The following is a 20,878-nucleotide window of genomic DNA, read 5'->3' as shown; positions in this document are numbered from 1 at the left end:
TACGGATGATGTCTCCGCCCAGACCGACGGGGACCCTCCAAGGCGACGGCGCGCCCCTCAGGGCGAAGGCCAGCGGCCGAGCGGAGACCTGCTGGTGATGCCTCCGCCCAGACCGGCGGGGACTCTCCAAGGCAATGGCGCACCCCTGAATGCGGAGGCCGGCGGCGAGAACCATGGCCCCCGCGCGGCCGGGCGGAGACCCACAGAGAACGTCTCTGACTGTCCGGTGGAGACCCACCGAGGGAGCGGCGCGCCATGGGAGATGAAGGCCAGCGCCGGGGACCCAGGCCTTTGGGCCAAAGACCAAGCTACAGTGGGCCGACTGCTCATGGAAGCCCATTACTTGGAAACGGTGTGGCAGGACTGCCCCACGAACAAGAGGCTAGCGGCAGAATATTCCAGGAATGTACTGTAGCAGTTGAGGGGCATTGTAATAAATTCTGTTATGTGGTAGTCGAGTCCTATAAATAGGGGACACTTGTAACCATGGAGGTTGGTTGGTGAATGACTTAATGAAACCATAGTTTTCCGCATCATTCCCTTACTCACCACTATCCCCCCTGTCATTCGTATCCCGAGCCTCTGCCCGAGGCCGATCGTCAGACGGATGGAGGCCTCGGTCTCCGCCACGCTGGTTGAAACCACTAGTTTCAACATACGTGTGCGCCAGAAGCATGATTAAACAAATTGTAGAGTGTTCCAGCACTCCGGGGCAACACATTAACTCTAAAAAAACTAAGAGATCACAGCAACACATTAACTCTAAAAAAACTAAGAGATCAATTAGATACAACTTGAGGAAACAACTAGGTAGGGACACGCGTATCTCACCTTTAGGATTTGGGGCAGCTGCCGGCCGGACAAGAATGTCCAATGGCCATGTGCTGCTGACAACAGAGCACACCGGAGAGGGAGATGATGCACTACTGTGCATGGCAGACGACGGAGAGGGGAGATCTCATTGGCGATGGTCGTATAGAGAAAATCAAGTTCTTAAGGTGATGAATCTGCATCTTATATCATACCCAACGATGCAACTATTGATATCTTCAGTGATTTAGATGCGTATTGGACCAGTTCTGAAGCATTAGATCTTGCGGTAGATCCAATGTTTTGGGTTGGTCATTGGATCCGGCACCAGGACTGCACTTTGGCTTAAGCATTCGAGGGAAGCCATTGAGAAAAGAAGACGATGGAAGAATCTGGATAGAATATTATGAATTTTTTTTATTTCAGATTTTTTTTCTTGTATAATTTAGGAATGTATTGTGCCAAGATTTATTGTAAGTCCCCCTTTCCTTCGAAAAATAGAAAAGGGAGCGGCCAGCAAGAAAAAACAAAAAGGGAAATGCTTCCTCTAGGGTGTCTCTCCGTCCAGACGCTAGCTTCCTGGGCCAGCGAATGCTCACATTGGTGGACCGTGACGCCTAATGGCCCACCATGACGTATGCACTCGTCTGCAGCGGATGGACGATGTATCCTATAGGGCATCCGCATCACCGCGATCATGCTCCACCATGACCGTGTCGCGATCGCGACTACCCTTCACCACGATAGTGTCGCTTTGGTGTTCTCCACGGCGTCTGGGTGCTCGCTGGCCATCCCACCCACCCTTTGCGTCATCACCACCGTCGCACCCCTTGGCGTTCTCCACGGTGTTCGAGCGCCCCCCCCATTCATCCCACCCGCCCTCTGCGTCGTCCATCGCACCGCCCCACCTTGCCCTTTGTGCGCCACTGCCTAGGTCCATGTTGCCGGCGAACTCTACATCAGTGAACTCTACACACCGACGAGCCTCCATTCACCCAAGTAGCAAAGAGATGTTGCGTTGAAAGCCCTTGTTGCAAACGTATGTTGCAAATGTTTTAGGTGTATTCAGATGTATGTTGCAAATATTTCATATGAATGTTGTAAGAGTAGATCTGGATGGTGCATATGTTGCAATGGCTATACATGTATGTTTTAAATATATGTTCCAAATATTTCACTTGTTTCATACATATGTCACAAGTGTTTCATCTGGGTCTCGCAAAAATAGATCTGGATGTTGCATTTTGTTGCAATGGCTACAAACATATGTTAGAAGTGTATGTTCCAAATATTTCATCTGTTTTAAACGTATGTTGCAAATGTTTCATCTAGGTGTTGCAAAAGTAGCTCTGGATATTTCTATGTTGCAATGGCTATACTACAAGTGTATGTTACAAATGTTTCATCCGTTTTAGACGTATGTTGCAATTGTTTCATCTGGGTGTTGCAAAAGTAGATCTATAAGTTGCATATATGTTGCATTGGCTATGTTGCAAGTGTATGTTCCAAATGTTTCATATGTTTCAAACATATGGTAAAATGGTTTCATTTGGGTGTTGCAAAAGTAGATCTGGATATAGGCGTGGAGGAAGCTTAAGCCCTCGGTGGTCATGCTGCTACTCGAGCAGAATGGTAGCTACTAGTCTGCCGTGGCGGAGGACCATAGGAAGAGGGCGAAGGGAACCTCCGGTGACAACGGCGTGGTCACTAGCAAGTGGAGGCTAAACTCCCATAGGTGTATGTAACAACCCAAAAATCCATACACCAAAAATACCAACTACAAATTTTTTTTCTTGGAACTCCCATGTAGTGATGAGTGTCATGTATAGAAAGCCAACCTGAGGGCTGCATTAGGCATAACCCCAACCCAAGTCATCACATAAGCATAGCATGACATTTGCTGATTATGTTATTTAATTTCTAACAAATAAAGGGTTGCATACATTGTTAACTCAAATTGTGAGTTGGATCTTCATTTGTTTTATGTAATGCCTAACAACTCCTTTAAAAGTAATAAACCATCAAATCAAATCAAAGAATAAGGATTTGTTACACTTACTTTTGTTATACAAAATGGCTAAATAAATTCCTAATATATATATATATATAAGAATGTTGTGGGTCACATATCTAAAACTCTAATGAATTTGGTGCACCAATTTTTGAATTCAAAAACCAAAACCAAATTTGAATTCAAACAAATGGAAGAGAACTGAAAATAGAAAAAAGAAAAGAAGAAGTGGGCCTCGCAGCCAGCCGCTCGGCCCAAGCTAGCCAGCCCAGCCAGCACCATCGCGGCCGCCCCCCAGCGCGCGCGGCCCAGCTTGTGGCCTAGCAACGCCCATGCGCTCCCTGCCTTCGCTCGCTATCGCTGCTGCTGAACCTTGCATGTCAGTCCTACTGTGCTTCTTCTCCACGCCCATGCTGATTCTCCCCTCCGACAGAACCCTGACAGCAATGGCAGGGTGGGCCAGGGGGTCATGCCTAGGGCATGACCTTGCCCCACACCTTGCGTCGTGCCAACACAACCACACACGACCGTCGGATGGGATGCACGCCTCCGATTCCCCTCAATCTCTAGCCGCCGAACGCCGGGCTCCATGGCCGAGCTCGGCTATAAAGCCCTAGCCCTAGAGCCCTAGCGCTCATCCCGTCGCCCCGCTGCCACCTTGGTGGTCGTCCACAGCCCACCCAAGCCAAGAGGGAGAAGAGGAAGAAGAGGGGGAAACGCCAAAGCCACTATGGGGGAGGAGACCGCCGGAGCCAAGAGCGACGCCATCGTCTACATCACCGACGTAGTTCGGCACAGCACTGCATGGCTATCGGAGCTACACGGCCTCGAATCGACACGGCACCACCATCCATTCTTCCACGCCACCCACGGTGAGCCCCCCCCTTCGGTCTCTCTCTGCCGCCGAACCTCACCGTCGGCCATGGCGCTCCACACCTGGAGCGCGTAGGCCAGCGCCTTGTCTCTAGCCACTAGGAACACACGCACCCACGCACACCCCGCGACCATGCCGTGACTACCCCGCAGGAGCCCCCTTGATCAACCATGCGCATCACCGTCGTCACCATGTCGCCATGGCCGCTGGAGCCCCCACCGGCCACCGGGAAACCGAAACCCCACCTCGAGCTCAGGATGCCCTCGCCGCATCCACACGAAGCCGTAGAAGCCTCATCTGCCCAGCACTAGCCACTAGAGGGCCTGCGTGCGTGGCCTCGCCATCGGCGAGCACTGCCGAGCCGTCGGCCACCGTGGCCAACGCACTGGAGGACCTCGACCACCACTTAGACCTTAGGATCATGATCACCGTGGCCCGGGGAAGCTTTCCCCCTCCCCAATTAGACACCAGCACTGCCACAGAGGCTCACCGGGCACTCGCCGCCGATGGGAGCACCGCCATAGAAGAAAACAGGGGAACACCCCCTCGCTGGCCACCCATGTGTGAGCTCGGTGCACGTGAGCCGAGCCAAGGAGAAGAGACGGTGGACTTGGTCCACCATGCGCCCTGTCGTAAGTCCATGGACCATGAGCGCTAGTCCACCGTGAGCCACACGGTGTGAGCCGCGCTGTGGACGAAGCCCAATAAGAGCCCACGACCGTGACGTGGTAGCGTCACAGCGTGCCACGTGTCTGGCCCGGCCCGGCCTAGACCAGCCCAACCCGAAGCCCAACCGGCCCAGTTCGGACCCGGCCCATATTGACCGTTGACTGGTCAACGTTGACCGTTGACCTAGCCCCACAGGTCAGCGACACAGTGTTGCTGGACCCCCACGTCAGACAATGACATCATGCTAGCATCGTAATGACATCGCGTGGGACCCACATGTCAGTAGTAACACAGCCGAGGTGACGTCATGCTAACGTCACGATGACATCAACTGCTGACGTCAGTAGCCCTGGTGAAGGGTCGAGATGGCGACTAGAGGGGGGGTGAATAGTCTTTTCTATGACTTAATCGCGTCGGCTAACCGATACAAATGCGGAATTAAAACTATCGGTCTAGCCAAGACTATACCCCACTATATGTGTTCACTAGCACCTTGCAAAGATAACAAATATGCAACAAAGGTGCCGGGCTAGCTAGAGCTCTCCTAAACAATTCTAGGAGCAAGGTTACACAAACCTATGCCACTAGTACTTTAAGCGACAAGGGAGCTCCTACACATGCTAGTAAGCAAAAGCACAAGGCTAACGATGCTCACTAGCAATGCTCAATAACAAGGCAACCAATGCCTAATTAGAGAGCGCAAAAACTTAGCTACACAAACTAAGCAATGTGACTAACAAGGTTACTAAAACCAAATTAGCCACGCAAGGGAGCTACTTCTATGCTACACAAGCAAGAAGGTAATTAGCAAGCTACACAAGCTATCTAATTACAAGAGCAACTACACAAGCTTAATATGTATAAAAGTAATTGCAAGCTTGTGTAATGGGGATGCAAACCAACGGGAAGAACAAGGTTGACACGATGATTTTTCTCCCGAGGTTCACGTGTTTGCCAACACGCTAGTCCCCGTTGTGTCGACCGCTCACTTGGTGGTTCGGCGGCTAATTAGCATCACCCGCTAAGCCCGCACGTCGGGCGCCGCAAGAACCTACCCCTTGAGTGAGGGTAGCTCAATGACACGCTTTACTAGAGTTGCTCTTCGCGGCTCCCGCGGGGCGAGCACAATGCCCCTCACAAGCACTTCTCTGGAGCGCCGCACAAGCTTCTTGCGCGCTTCGACGGAGACCACCACCAAGCCGTCTAGGAGGTGGCAACCTCCAAGAGTAACAAGCATCACCGGCTTGCAACTCGACCACCTAGTGCCACTCGATGCAACCTCACGATGCAATCACACTAGAATCGCTCACTCACACAATCGAATGATCACTATCAAGTATATGTGTGATGGAGGGCTCCCAAGCACTCACAAGCATGGACACTAAGTCCCTTGAGGTGCTCCACACCAGCCATGGCCGAGGGCCACTTCTATTTATAGCCCCAAGGGCTAAACTAGCCGTTACCCCCTCACTGGGCAACAGTCGGGCCGACCGGACGCTCCGGTCGTGTTGACCGGACGCTGGACCTCAGCGTCCGGTCGCCCACAGACGACCACGTGTCATGGTTCCAACGGTCACTTGACCTGACCGGACGCAGCAGCACTCAACTGACCGGACGCTGGACCCTCAGCGTCCGGTCGTTTCCAGTAAGCTCCCGAGCATGACCGGACGCGTCCGGTCGAACGCGATCGGACGCAGCCAGTGTCCGGTCACTCTCCAGCTACTGCGTCACCGTACGTTAGCCTGACCGGACGCAGCCTTCCAGTGTCCGGTGCATTCAGATCCAGCGTCCGGTCAGTTGACCGACGCTGGCATCTTCGCGACCAACTCGTTTTCACTTCTAACTTCTTCACCCTTGCTCCAATGAGCTAACCACCAAGAATTTGCATCCGGCGTAATAGAAAATAGGCATTCCATTTTCCCGACAGCACCGAATCCCAAACCCATCTCAACCCTGCAAACACCACCTCCTTTGTAAATGTGCCAACACCATCAAGTGCACACCACCATGTGTAAGTGTGTTAGCATTTTCACAATCATTTCCCAAAGGATGTTAGCCACTCAACATGCCACGCCACTCGATCCTAGCGACAATGCAAAGTTAGATCACTCGAGTGGCACTAGATGACCGATATGCAAACAAGTTTGCCCCTCTTGATAGTACGGCCATCTATCCTAAACCCGGTCATAAACTTCTCTACACACCTATGACCGGTGAAATGAAATGCCCTAGGTTATACCTTTGCCTTGCGCATTCCATTCCATCTCCTTCAATGTCGATGCAACATATGCACCAACACGATCAACAATGATATGATCCACTTCATATCATCACATGATCATATTGGTTCATCGATCTTGACTCTACTTGCTCTTCACCGTTGCCATCGTCCATCGGCGCCAAGTCTTGCTCAAGCTTCACCGCCACGCGGTCCATCACTCCAAAGCCTTCGACTTGCCCTTCATGCTTGCAACCGGTCCATCAAGCCAAGTCTTGTCTTGATCTTCTCCACCTTGATCACATGACTCAATGTCATGTCTCATGTGCATTTAAGCTCCTTCATCATCACATGTGTGAGTTTTGCAACATCTCCAAGCCATTTTCACCTTCATGGCATATGTTGCTCACACACATGTACCTGTGGACTAATCACCTGTGTATCTCACATAAACACAATTAGTCCACCTAGGTTGTCACTCAATTACCAAAACCAAACAAGGACCTTTCACCTGGACCCACACGTCAGTGACCCTGACCGTTGACCGAAGACCGTTGACCATTGACTCGCCGTTGACTTTGACCGGGCCCACCTGTCAGTGACCCAATGGTCACTGGCCCCACCTGTTGGTGTGGATGACGTTGATGACGTCATGCTGACGTCAGCTGGGCCCCTCCTGTCAGCTCAGAACCGTGATGCCAACGTCATGCTGATGTCATGCGGATGTCAGCAAGCCATGTGGACCAACCACAGCATGACACGTGTTAGCCCAGGATTAATTTAGCCTTTACCATTTTTAGAAATGATTTAAACTTCGGAAATTCATAACTAATTCATATGACCTCAGAAAAATACGAAACCAGGACCAAAATTCATCTAAAATCAAGCTCTACGCAATGAACCCATGTTTGAGTGCATTTGGCTCTTTTGAATTTTCATTGCTTCTATGTGCTATTCTATAGACGTCGTTAACGCGACTATAATACGATCGTTTGCAGACTCGAAGGAGAACCTGACGGATAAGGATCATGAGTACTATGAGGAGTACAGAGACGACTACACTAAAGGTGCCACATCCCACCCAATCTCGTAGCACCTATTACGCATGGCTAATGTAGAACTGCTATTGCTTTACTTTACTGTTATAATCATACTATGATAGGACTTGCATGGTAGTATGCTTTCTTGATGGCCTTTACCTTGACGCAACCTTACCCCTACATACCCTGCTATTAGGTTAGACACACGCTTACTGCTATATTTTATTTGCTTGTACTTCTACTATGCTTATACTACATTAATGCGTGGTGTATTCTGGACTACGGGGAGAGTGCTGCGTGTGTGACTTGGGTGTGTGGAGGGTGAGGGTTGTGTCGACCAAGTTGGAGTATACGACGAGCCTAGGGCAAGTCATGCCGTGTGGTGCTACCTAGGCACCCTTGGAATGGATACCTGTGGTGGGTAAATGGTATATGAGGTGGTCCTGGGTGTGAACCTATGATGGGAGGAGCCCGGGATGGAGGTGCTGTGGTGGCACGATAAATAGAAACCCTGATGAAGACATTTTGGCTTGGTCACCCCTAAGAACTTACTAGTACTCAGATTCACCGGGAAGCCTTACGTATTGCTCGCCCTATATGGTGTGGGACGGCCGGACTACTTGGTAGGATATTGCCACTACTGCTAGGTTGATAGCGGACAGTGTAAGGAGGTATGAGGCGTGAAGGATTTCCCCCACACCCTTCCGAGACTTCATGGAGACCTTGTGGACCCAGCTCATGACTCACAGTTTCAGCCACCCCAGATTAGACTTGGGGTGTACCAGGACTGAATGGTAGAGTGGCATTATCCTAGGCTAGCAAGCGGCCAGAATTAGCCTAGTTGACGACGGTCAGCGAGGAAGGCGGATCTTGTGGTTATGTAAAACCTCTGTAGAGTGTATGGTTGATCGATCGATACATGTGCCAACTTATCGGCTATGGACCTTTCCTGGTTTTCGCTTAAACTAGATAGTGAGATGAGTCCTTTTCTCCCCCTGTGAGTGAGTATTTGGTCGTAGCCAGGGGCTATGGGCCTTGAGACAGTGCCGAGAGGGAGTTGGCTTGTCGACTGAGCGATGGTATGGTTATGGTATGGTGATGGTGTGGAGATGGTGGAATATCGATCCCAGGATCGAAACCTAGCTCTAGAATGGGAATGGGTGGAATAGGTGTGGGAATGGTGTTAAAACTTGACTATACTGTTATATACTTGATATGCTAAAATACATGGGAAACCCCAGCCTTATAGGTTCCTTTTGACTATATCAAACTTGCATCCAATCTCCACAAAGCAATGCTCATAGGGTTGGGAGTGGCCAGTACAAATCGTACTGATAAATTTTGGCATACAGGTTCTGCTGAGGAGTATAGCTCCAAGGAGTTTGATAGTTGAGGGGTTCGTGCCTACGCTCGAGTTTGGCGATCTTATCATCAAGCTGTTCTCAATGAATGCTACTTTTGATTCCACCAATGCGGCGATGTAATAATTTATATAATTCCACGCTATTTGTACTCTGATATTATCGTTGTATGGATGTGATATTCGACTGGAATTTGGGTAATATGATCTACCACGGTCTTATTATACTTCAACTCTGTGGATTTCCCTTCGTGGAAATTGGGGTTGTTTCAGTTGGTATCAGAGCCATACTTGACCATAGGACGAAACCCTCAGAAATGGACAATAGAATAGGACGTGGACAACCCTTCTTTCGGTTATATACCGACCCTGCATTTACTTTTATGCAAGGCTTATCTATTTATTGACCTGCTAACACCTGTCCCCTTGAAACATACAGATGGCAACGAACGTCGACTGGCCACCTCTAGGACCGCTACCTCTGGACCACGCCAAGCTTACCTTTGACCTACGTGAGCTTGGGGGTTTTGCATAGACCCTCTGCCAAGTTCTCGTCACGTTAGGTGTCCCCGACAAGCTTGTTAAGGTCACCTACACCGGGAAGCCAGCTTAGGAAGGAGGAATCGAAGGACCGATTGTCACCTCAATCGAGTTCCCAGCTAGCACTACCTTACCTTCTGTCCTAGCTTCCACCGAGTTGACTATAGAGGACACCATTGAGGAGGGACTGCGAGCTATCTCACACAAGGCACTTCGTAGAGTGATGAGGGACCACTACGAGCACCTAAAGATGATAGAGTTCCATCTACTTCCCTAGGCCCTTGACCTTAGCCTTACCCCTAGTGAGCAGAGTTTCACAGCTGGCAGAGTTATCCTTGCCGAGGAGGACAGATGCCTTCGCGTCTCAGCTATCCACCTGCTGGAGTAGGACAGGTACGTGACCCAGCTGGAGCAGAGGAGACGTTAGGACTAGGCCCTCCGGTGGGAGTACCAGGAGCAAGACTCGCAGAGAGCATAGGAGCGAGCTAGTCTACTTGAGATAGTTGCCAAGCTACAGGACGACCTCAACTGCCGTGAAGAAATCCATAGAGCCGAGGTCGATGACTTACAAGATAAAGCTGCCGACCTAGGCAACAGGAACTACTACCTCGATAGTAAGGTCTTGGATTTGCAGAGAGAGTTGGACGACAAGAAGGCCGAGTTCAACCGCAGAGGAGATAGAGAGAGATCTAAGGGGATTGACATGCTAAAGATCTAGTCTCAAAACAAGACCATGACTCAAGATCTAGAAGAGTTCAGAAAGAAGGCCATTCGCAACCAGGGTCACCTGATCGAGGCACTCAGGCAGAACGAGTACCTACAGGACAAGTGTGAGAGGACTCGACAGGCCTGGCAGAAGTCCGATAGGAAGCGCCTCAGGGAGATGAAGGGTACGTGGGATCAGCTACCCAAGGAGATTCGTAGCAAGACGAAGCCTAGGGTAGAGGAGTTTGAGTTAGCCCTGACTCGCCTCAACCTAGATGCCTATCCTACCCTACCTGGAGCCAAGCCTACTGAGGAGCTCACTGAGGCCTTGAAGTACGTGTCCTGACTTCACAAGTCTGATGAGGAGATTGAGATCGAGAACAGTCGTATCCCAGCTGCGGTATACGAGTTAGAGTAGAATGACCCTGCGTGGTCATGAGTCATGTCAGTAGCTTCCGTAAGTTGTACCCCATGATGTACCTCTTATGAGATGTATTATGAGACATTATGCGTAGTACGATTCTCGCATGTCTTTAAGTGTAGCTACTGGAGATGATGCTATGTAATAAAACCCATGTAATGAATGTTTTGGATCTTATTGCATCTTATGGATCTTATTGCTTCTTTGTAATGAGTGTTGGATAGTGTAAATGTTTTTCTTTAAATCGTTAAAAATCTTGTAATCATATTAAATTATAAGCACTTTTGGCACAAGCACTAAAATCTCTATGATCCGTGTTGCAGATGCCGAACCGCCGATCTAATCGCCTAATGAACTGTGGCTGTGGACGTGGAGGGATACCCTTCCACCTGGAGAATACTCCACCACCTGAGGGGAACATTCCACCACCACCACCATCGAGCCTGGTAGAAGTAATGGCACAACAGACCCAGCTTCTTGCAGCTCTTGTTGAAGGAGCGAACCATCGCCAGGGAGGTCAGTAGAATGACTTCCAAAGGAAGCTAGAAGGATTTCTGAAGCTAAGGCCACCTACCTATGATGGCACCAACCCTGACCCGCTTGTAGCCGATGACTGGCTCAAGGAGATGGAGAAGAAGCATGATCTCACTACTTTCACTGATGATGAGTGTGTTGGAGCAGCCACACACCAGCTCACAGGTGCAGCACGCGCCTGGTGGGACAATTTCAGTGATTCCCATGAGGACCCTGCCCACATCTCGTGGGATGAGTTCGCTGAAGCATTCACTGAGTACCACATTCCCAAGGGTATCATGGAGGCCAAAGCCGAGGAGTTTCGCAACATCAAGATGGGAAAGGATAGGGTGACTAAGTACACTACCCATTTCACTAACCTTCTGCGCTATGCGCCTCCCTATGTTGTGAACTCGGAGAAAGAGAAGCTGTACTATTACCGCAAGGGACTTAACCCGCACATCAAGCTAAAGTTTGGTGGTATTGAGAGTAACACATTGCGTGCTCTGGTGGATCGCTGCATCTAGATTGAGAAGGACCGTGCTGAAGCTGGAGAAGAGTACAGGGAGAGGAAGCGTAAGCCTGAGGAGTCCTTCCATGGACGTGATCACAAGAGGATTCATAGAGATGCACCCTCCAGGGAGCACTCTCGCCACAACAGGGATGACAACCCTGGATCGAGTAGGGATAGTGGAGGCTACAACGCCAAATACTCCCGCCCTACTCAGGATCATTACACCCAAGACCATTATGCGCAGGACCGCAACACTCAGGACCGTTTCAACCGTCCCCGCTCAGCGAATGAACGCCCAACATAGAATCACTTCGCACCAAGCACTAGAAACTGGAAGGCACCCGCGCCAACCCCTATAGGCGGTACGCCTTTCACCTGCTTTGCTTGTGGCCAACCAGGTCACAAAGCTGCTGAGTGCCCTCAGAACTCAGCTGCTCAGAAGTCTCAGCTCAAGGGATCTGCTACTCGTGGACGTCTCAACCATCTGGACGCCGAGGAAGCACAAGCTGCCCCTGACGTGGTGTACGGTATGTTTTTAGTTAATGGCAACACTACATCAGTTCTATTCGACTCTGGAGCAACTTGTTCATACATATCATCCAAGTTTGCACGAGAGCATGACCTGCCTGTAACCCCACGTGAAAAGCCTATCATCACCAGTTCACCGTTAGGAGACCTAAAATGCACCCACATCTATAAGGGAGTGAGTCTTACCATTGAAGGTCTTGTCTTTAAAGCTGACCTAACCCTTTTACCTTCCACTAGCTTAGATGTCATCCTAGGTATGGATTGGTTAACCATTCACCAAGGTATCATATCATGTTCACCTAGATACGTCCAAGTGACCCACCCATCAGGCCAAGTCATGAGATGTGAACCCCAGTCTGGAAAGTCCACCTCTATCCTATGTGCCCTTAAAGCAAGTTCAGAATCACAAAAAGAGGAGAAGACATTTCATGATGTGCCAGTAGTCAGAGACTATCCCGATGTATTCCCTGAAGAATTACCGGGTATGCCACCAGACCGTGATGTAGAGTTCATCATTGATCTGTTGCCGGGAATGGGACCCATTGCCAAGAGACCCTATCGCATGTCAGTTGATGAACTGGCTGAGCTCAAGAAATAGCTTGATGAGCTCATCTCAAAGGGATATATTAGACCCAGTGCTTCACCCTGGGGATCCCCTGTTCTGTTTGTCAAGAAGAAGGACAGCTTAATGAGAATGTGCATTGATTACCGGAACTTGAACGCAGTCACCATCAAGAACAAGTACCCCCTGCCAAGAATTGATGATCTGCTTGATCAGCTTTGAAGTGCCAAGTATTTCTCCAAGATTGATCTCAGATCTGGCTATCATCAGATGAAGATTCGAGAGAGTGACATCCCGAAGACAGCTTTCGTGACGAGGTATGGACAGTTTGAGTTCACTGTGGTATCCTTCGGACTCATGAATGCGCCCGCATACTTTATGAACATGATGAATAAGGTTTTCATGGATGAACTGGATAAGTTTGTGGTGGTATTCATTGATGACATCCTTGTCTATTCACCCACCGCTGAAGAACATGAACATCATATGAGAACTGTGCTCGAGAAATTAGCCCAACACTAGCTCTACGCAAAGTTCAGCAAATGTGAGTTTTGGCTACAGGAAGTTGCCTTCCTAGGCCATGTACTATCAGCTAAAGGTGTCGCAGTTGACCCAGCCAAGATTGAAGCTGTGAAAGAGTGGGATCAACCCCGTAATGTGATAGAAGTCAGAAGTTTCTTGGGATTGGCTAGATATTATCGCCGATTCATCGAAAACTTCTCCAAGATAGCCTGTCCAATGACCAATCTTCTGAAGAAGACCAAGGAGTTTGAATGGACGCCCGAGTGCGAACAAAGCTTCTAGGAATTGAAACAGAAGCTTACCACAACTCTTGTGCTAGCATTGCCTGATATCGGCAAAAATTTCGTAGTCTATTGTGATGCATCCCGTCAAGGACTTGGTTGTGTATTGATGCAAGATGGAAGAGTGATAGCATACGCATCTCGATAGTTGAAAGAACACAAGAACCATTACCCTACTCATGATCTTGAGTTAGCAGTAGTTGTGCATGCCCTGAAGATCTGGAGACACTACTTGATAGGCAACAAGTGTGATATCTATACGGATCACAAGAGCTTGAAGTACTTTTTCACTCAAGAAGATTTGAACATGAGGCAACGCCATTGGCTAGAGTTGATCAAGGACTATGACCTAGAAATTCACTATCATCCAGGAAAAGCTAATGTAGTCACAGATGCTCTCAGTCACAAGAGCTACTATCACACTTTGATCACTGAATCCGTACCACCTGAGCTCAAGGAAGAGATTGATAATTTCCAACTTGAGATACTACCGCACGGCTTCTTGAATAAGCTCCGCATACAGTATGATCTCACAGAACGCATCTGTCAAGCTCAGAAAGATTGTGAAGAAATCGAATATCTCTGTGGTCTGATGAAACTAGGCTATAAGACCAACCACCATGAAGATGAACAAGGAACCATCTGGTTCAAGAACAGAATCTGTGTTCCATCTGACCGAGTGGTATGAGAGGAAATTCTGTCAGAAGCTCACGATTCTAAGTACTGTATCCACCCTAGAGGTTCAAAAATGTATCAAGATTTGAAGAAACACTTTTGGTGGAAAGGCATGAAGATAGACATTGCAGGACATGTGGCATGATGTGACACCTATAATAGGGTCAAGGCTGAACATCAAAGGCCTACAGGTTTGCTAAAGCCTCTTGACATTCCCGAGTGGAAATGGGAGAGCATATCCATGGATTTCATAGTTGGATTGCCCCATTCACAGAAAGGCAATGATTCCATCTAGGTGATTGTTGATCGCTTGACCAAAGTTGCTCACTTTGTACCAGTTAAGACCAAGACCAATGCCGAAAAACTAGCAGATCTATACATTGAACATATTCTCAGACTGCATGGAGCTCCCTCTAGTATTGTATCTGATCGTGGCCCTCAGTTTGTATCTCAATTTTGGGAAGCCCTACACAAGTCCATTGGAACCAAACTTGACTTCAGTACCGCTTATCATCCACAGACAGATGGACAGACTAAACAAGTAAATCAGATCTTAGAAGACATGCTTCGCGTTAGTGTACGGAATTATGGCTCTGATTGGGAGAGATGCTTACCCTATGCAGAATTCTCTTACAACAACAGCTACCAAGCCAGTATCAAGATGTCGCCGTTTGAAGCTCTGTATGGCAGACCTTGTAAGACACCTTTGATGTGGTCCCAACTAGGAGAAAGATCGTTCTTTGACTCCGCTAAGATTCAAGATGCCGAAGAAGGAGTTGCTCAAGTAAGAGAGAATTTGAGAATTGCTCAAAGTCGATACAAGAGCTATGCTGACAAAAGGAGAAGAGAACTTGAGTTTAATGTGGGGGACTTCGTCTATCTCAAGGTATCCCCGCTACGTGGGACTATCAGATTCCATGTGAAAGGAAAGCTTGCCCCTAGATTTGTTGGCCCATACAAGATTTGCAAAAAGGTTGGAAAGCTCGCCTACAAACTCGAGCTACCTGAGGAATTGGTGGGTGTACATCCCGTATTTCATGTCTCACAGCTACGCAAGTGTTTGAGGGTGCCCGATGAAGTAGTCCCAACTGATACACTTGACATTCAAGATACACTTGAGTATAGAGAACATCCTATCAGAATTCTGGATAGAGATACCAAAGAGACCCGAAGCAAGACTATTCCTATGTGCAAGATCCAATGGAGTAATCATACTGAGAGAGAAGCAACATGGGAGAAAGAGTCGGACCTCCGGCTATGATATCCTTACCTCTTTGAAGAGTACGTTACACTTTAATCTCGAGGATGAGATTCTGTTAAGGGGGTAGGACTGTAACGACCCAAAAATCCATACACCAAAAATACCAACTATAAATTTTTTTTCTTGGAACTCCCATGTAGTGATGAGTGTCATGTATAGAAAGCCAACCTGAGGACTGCATTAGGCATAACCCCAACCCAAGTCATCACATAAGCATAGCATGACATTTGCTGATTATGTTATTTAATTTCTAACAAATAAAGGGTTGCATACATTGTTAACTCAAATTGTGAGTTGGATCTTCATTTGTTTTATGTAATGCCTAACAACTCCTTTAAAAGTAATAAACCATCAAATCAAATCAAAGAATAAGGATTTGTTACACTTACTTTTGTTATACAAAATGGCTAAATAAATTCCTAATATATATATAAGAATGTTGTGGGTCACATATCTAAAACTCTAATGAATTTGGTGCACCAATTTTTGAATTCAAAAACCAAAACCAAATTTGAATTCAAACAAATGGAAGAGAACTGAAAATAGAAAAAAGAAAAGAAGAAGTGGGCCTCGCAGCCAGCACCATCGCGGCCGCCCCCCCAGTGCGCACGGCCCAGCAACGCCCGCGTGCTCCCCGCCTTCGCTCGTAGCCGCTGCTGCTGGACCCCGCATGTCAGCCCTACTATGCTTCTTCTCCATGCCCACGCTGATTCTCCCCTCCGATAGAACCCCGACAGCAATGGTAGGGCGGGCTAGGGGGTCACGCCCGGGGCATGGCCTTGCCCCCCCTTGCGCCGCGCCCACGCAACCATGCATGACCGTCGGATGGGATGCACGCCTCCGATTCCCCTCAATCTCCAGCCGCCGAACGCTGGGCTCCATGGCCGAGCTTGGCTATAAAAGCCCTAGCCCCGGAGCCCTAGCGCTTGTCCCGTCGCCTTGCCGCCACCTTGGTGGACGTCCACAGTCCACCCAAGCCAAGAGGGAGAAGAGGAAGAAGAGGGGGAAACGCCGAAGCCGTTGTGGGGGAGGAGACCGCCGGAGCCGAGAGCGACGCCGTCGTCTACATCACCAACGCAGTTTGGCACGGCACTGCACGGCTACCGGAGCTACATGGCCTCGAATCAACATGGCACCACCATCCATTCTTCCACGCCACCCACGGTGAGCCCCCCCCTTCCGGTCTCTCTCTGCCGCCGAACCTCACCGTCGGCCATGGCGCTCCACACCTAGAGCGCATAGGCCAGCGCCTTGTCTCCGGCCACTAGGAACACACGCACCCACGCACACCCCGTGACCATGCCGTGACCACCCCACGGGAGCCCCCTTGATCAACCGTGTGCATCGCCATCGTCACCATGTCGCCATGGCCGCTGGAGCCCCCACCGGCCACCAGGAAACCGAAACCCCGCCTCGAGCTCGGGACGCCCTCGCCGCGTCCACATGAAGCCGTAGAAGCCTCATCTGCCTAGCACTAGCCACTGGATGGCCTACGTGCATGGCCTCGCCACCGGCGAGCACTGTCGAGGCGCCGGCCACCATGGCCAACGCACTGGAGGACCTTGACCACCACTTAGACCTCAGGATCATGATCGCCATGGCCCGGGGAAGCTTTCCCCCTCCCTAATCAAACACCAGCACTGCCACGGAGGCTCACCGGGCACTTGCCGCCGATGGGAGCACTGCCGCGGAAGAAAATAGGGGAACACCCCCTCGCCGGCCACCCATGCGTGAGCTCGGTGCACGTGAGCCGAGCCAAGGAGATGAGACGGTGGACTTGGTCCACCATGCGCCCTACCGTAAGTCCATGGACCATGAGCGCTGGTCCACCGTGAGCCACACGGTGTGAGCCGCGCTGTGGACGAAGCCCAATAAGAGCCCACGACCGTGATGTGGCAGCGTCACAGCGTGCCACGTGTCCGGCCCGGCCCGGCCTAGACCGACCCAACCCGAAGCCCAATCGGCCCAGTTTGGACCCGGCCCATATTGACCGTTGACTGGTCAACGTTGACCGTTGATCTGGCCCCATAGGTCAGCGAAACAGTGTTGCTGGACCCCCACGTCAGACGATGACGTCATGCTAGCGTCGTAATGACGTCGCGCGGGACCCACATGTCAGTAGTAACACAGTCGAGGTGACGTCATGCTGATGTCACGATGACATCAGCTGCTGACGTCAGTAGCCCTGGACCCACACGTCAGTGACCCTGACCATTGACCGAAGACCATTGACCATTGACTCGCCGTTGACTTTGACCGGGCCCACCTGTCAGTGACCCAATGGTCTCTGGCCCCACCTGTCGGTGTGGATGACGTTGATGACGTCATGCTGACATCAGCTGGGCCCCACCTGTCAGCTCGGAACCATGATGCCAATGTCATGCTGATGTCATGCGGACATCAGCAAGCCACGTGGACCAACCACAGCGTGACGCGTGTCAGCCCAGGATTAATTCAGCCTTTTCCATTTTCAGAAATGATTTAAACTTCGGAAATTCATAACTAATTCATATGACCTCAGAAAAATACGAAATTAGGACCAAAATTCATCTAAAATCAAGCTCTACGCAATGAACCCATGTTTGAGTGCATTTGGCTCTTTTGAATTTTCATTACTTCTATGTGCTATTCTATAGACGTCGCTAACGCGACTATAATACGATCGTTTGCAGACTCGGAGGAGAACCTGACGGACAAGGATCATGAGTACTGTGAGGAGTACGGAGACGACTACACTGAAGGTGCCACATCCCACCCAATCTCGTAGCACCTATTACGCATGGCTAATGTAGAACTGCTATTGCTTTACTTTACTGTTATAATCATACTTTGATAGGACTTACATGGTAGTATGCTTTCTTGATGGCCTTTACCTTGACGCAACCTTACCCCTACATACCCTGCTATTAGGTTAGACACACGCTTACTACTATATTTTATTTGCTTGTACTTCTACTATGCTTATACTATATTAATGCGTGGTGTATTCTAGACTACGGGGAGAGTGCTGCATGTGTGACTTGGGTGTGTGGAGGGTGAGGGTTGTGTCGACCAAGTTGGAGTATACGACGAGCCTAGGGCAAGTCATGCCGTGTGGTGCTACTTGGGCACCCTTGGAATGGATACCTGTGGTGGATAAATGGTATATGAGGTGGTCCTGGGTGTGAACCTATGATGGGAGGAGCCTGGGATGGAGGTGCTATGGTGGCACGATAAATGGAAACCCTGATGAAGACATTCTGGCTTGGTCACCCCTAAGGACTTACTAGTACTCAGATTCACCGGGAAGCCTTACGTACCACTCGCCCTATATGGTGCGGGACGGCCGGACTACTTGGTAGGATATTGCCACTACTGCTAGGTTGATAGCGGACAGTGTAAGGAGGTACGGGGCGTGGAGGATTTCCCCCACACCCTTCCGAGACTTCATGGAGACCTTGTGGACCCGGCTCATGACTCACAGTTTTAGCCACCCCAGATTAGACTTGGGGTGTACCAGGGCTGAATGGTAGAGTGGCATTATCCTAGGCTAGCAAGCGGCCGGAATCAGCCCAGTTGACGATGGTCAGCGAGGAAGGCGGATCTTGTGGTTATGTAAAACCTCTGCAGAGTGTATGGTTGATCGATCGATACATGTGCCAATTTGTCGGCTATGGACCTTTCCTGGGTTTCGCTTAAACTAGATAGTGAGATGAGTCCTTCTTTTCTCCTCCTGTGAGTGAGTATTCGGTCGTAGCCAGGGGCTACGGGCCTTGAGATAGTGCCAAGAGGGAGTTGGCCTGTCGACTGAGCGATGGTATGGTTATGGTATGGTGATGGTGTGGAGATGGTGGAATATCGATCCCAGGATCGAAACCTGGCTCTGGAATGGGAATGGGTGGAATAGGTGTGGGAATGGTGTTAAAACTTGACTATACTGTTATATACTTGATATGCTAAAATACATGGGAAACCCCAGCCTTATAGGTTCCTTTTGACTATATCAAACTTGCATCCGATCTCCACAAAGCAATGCTCATAGGGTTGGGAGTGGCCAGTACAAATCGTACTGATAAATTTTGGCATACAGGTTATGCTGAGGAGTATAGCTCCGAGGAGTTTGACGGTTGAGGGGTTCGTGCCAACGCTCGAGTTTGGCGATCTGATCATCAAGCTGTTCTGAATGAATGCTACTTTTGATTCCGCCAATGCGGCGATGTAATAATTTATATAATTCCGCGCTATTTGTACTCTGATATTATCGTTGTATGGATGTGATATTCGACTGAAATTTGGGTAATATGATCTACCACGGTCTTATTACACTTCAACTCTGTGGATTTTCCTTCGCGGAAATTGGGGTTGTTTCAGTGTATGTGTGAGAGGCACCCTAGATGCCTCGGTGAGGCCCGCGGACACGGAGAAGGCCGGCTACTGCGGCTCCCTGGTGTATGGGCCGATGGCGAAGATGGAGGCCACGGATGCGAGAGCGGCGGGGACGGGATGTCATGGGTGACGCGGGCGTGACGGGGATATGGGACCTTGCGGGTGTAGCTGGGGGCGAACGACAATGGGTGAGGCGGATCGGGGGGATGGGGCGCGGGAGCTGCGTGGATGGGCTGTTCGCTGGACTTGCGGCCACGGTGCTGTCCAACGAATTGATATTCTATCAGATGTCCACGCGCTAGGAGCTCCAAAAAAATATAAAAGGATAATTAAAATATATGGGCTTGGCCGATCGTGAAAGGAGCTGGACTGAATTGGATAAAGGCAGTAGAGGATTTCGGCTAAGGATTTCAATGGGATTCAGCCCAATATAGATCATGCAGGGTCACGCATGTATGGGAGAAGTCTATTTGGGCACCCTCAAAAATGGTCGAAGTCCGGTTTTCTCCTTTAAATTCTAAAATTAGACATCTTACCTCTTAAACTTTTAAAAATGTTGAAATTACCTCCTCGTCTCTTTGAAGTGATTTTGTTTTTTTTTTACTTAAAAGACCGATAAATACTTTGTTTTTAAACCACGGAATACATCTTTATAAGCTTCTAAAAACCTATAGATAGATATTGGGATAAGATAAATCCAAATAAAATGTTCAGAGATTGCGAACATATCTCTAGAAACTTTAAAAAATAGATTTACCTCTAGAAAAATGGCAAGATATTCAAAAAATCTAGAAATTTTCTAAAACATTCTCATTGATGTATAAGGCCCTGTTTGGCACAGCTTAGCTCCACCGGTTAAGCAATTTTTTTTGGAAAAACAGCTTCATGATCAGATTTCTTGGTTTGCAAAAACTATTTTGCAAAATAGCTTCTTTAACAGCTTCATGCATGGCTAAGAGAGGGAAATAAGGGAGAGAGCAACGAAAACCTACTTTTTCACCTTCACCTC

This window comes from Miscanthus floridulus, chromosome 3, assembly GCF_019320115.1.
Source record: "Miscanthus floridulus cultivar M001 chromosome 3, ASM1932011v1, whole genome shotgun sequence".
In the NCBI taxonomy this organism is placed as follows: domain Eukaryota; kingdom Viridiplantae; phylum Streptophyta; class Magnoliopsida; order Poales; family Poaceae; genus Miscanthus; species Miscanthus floridulus.
The sequence above is the reverse complement of the archived record's forward strand: the minus strand, read 5'-3'. Positions refer to the sequence as shown.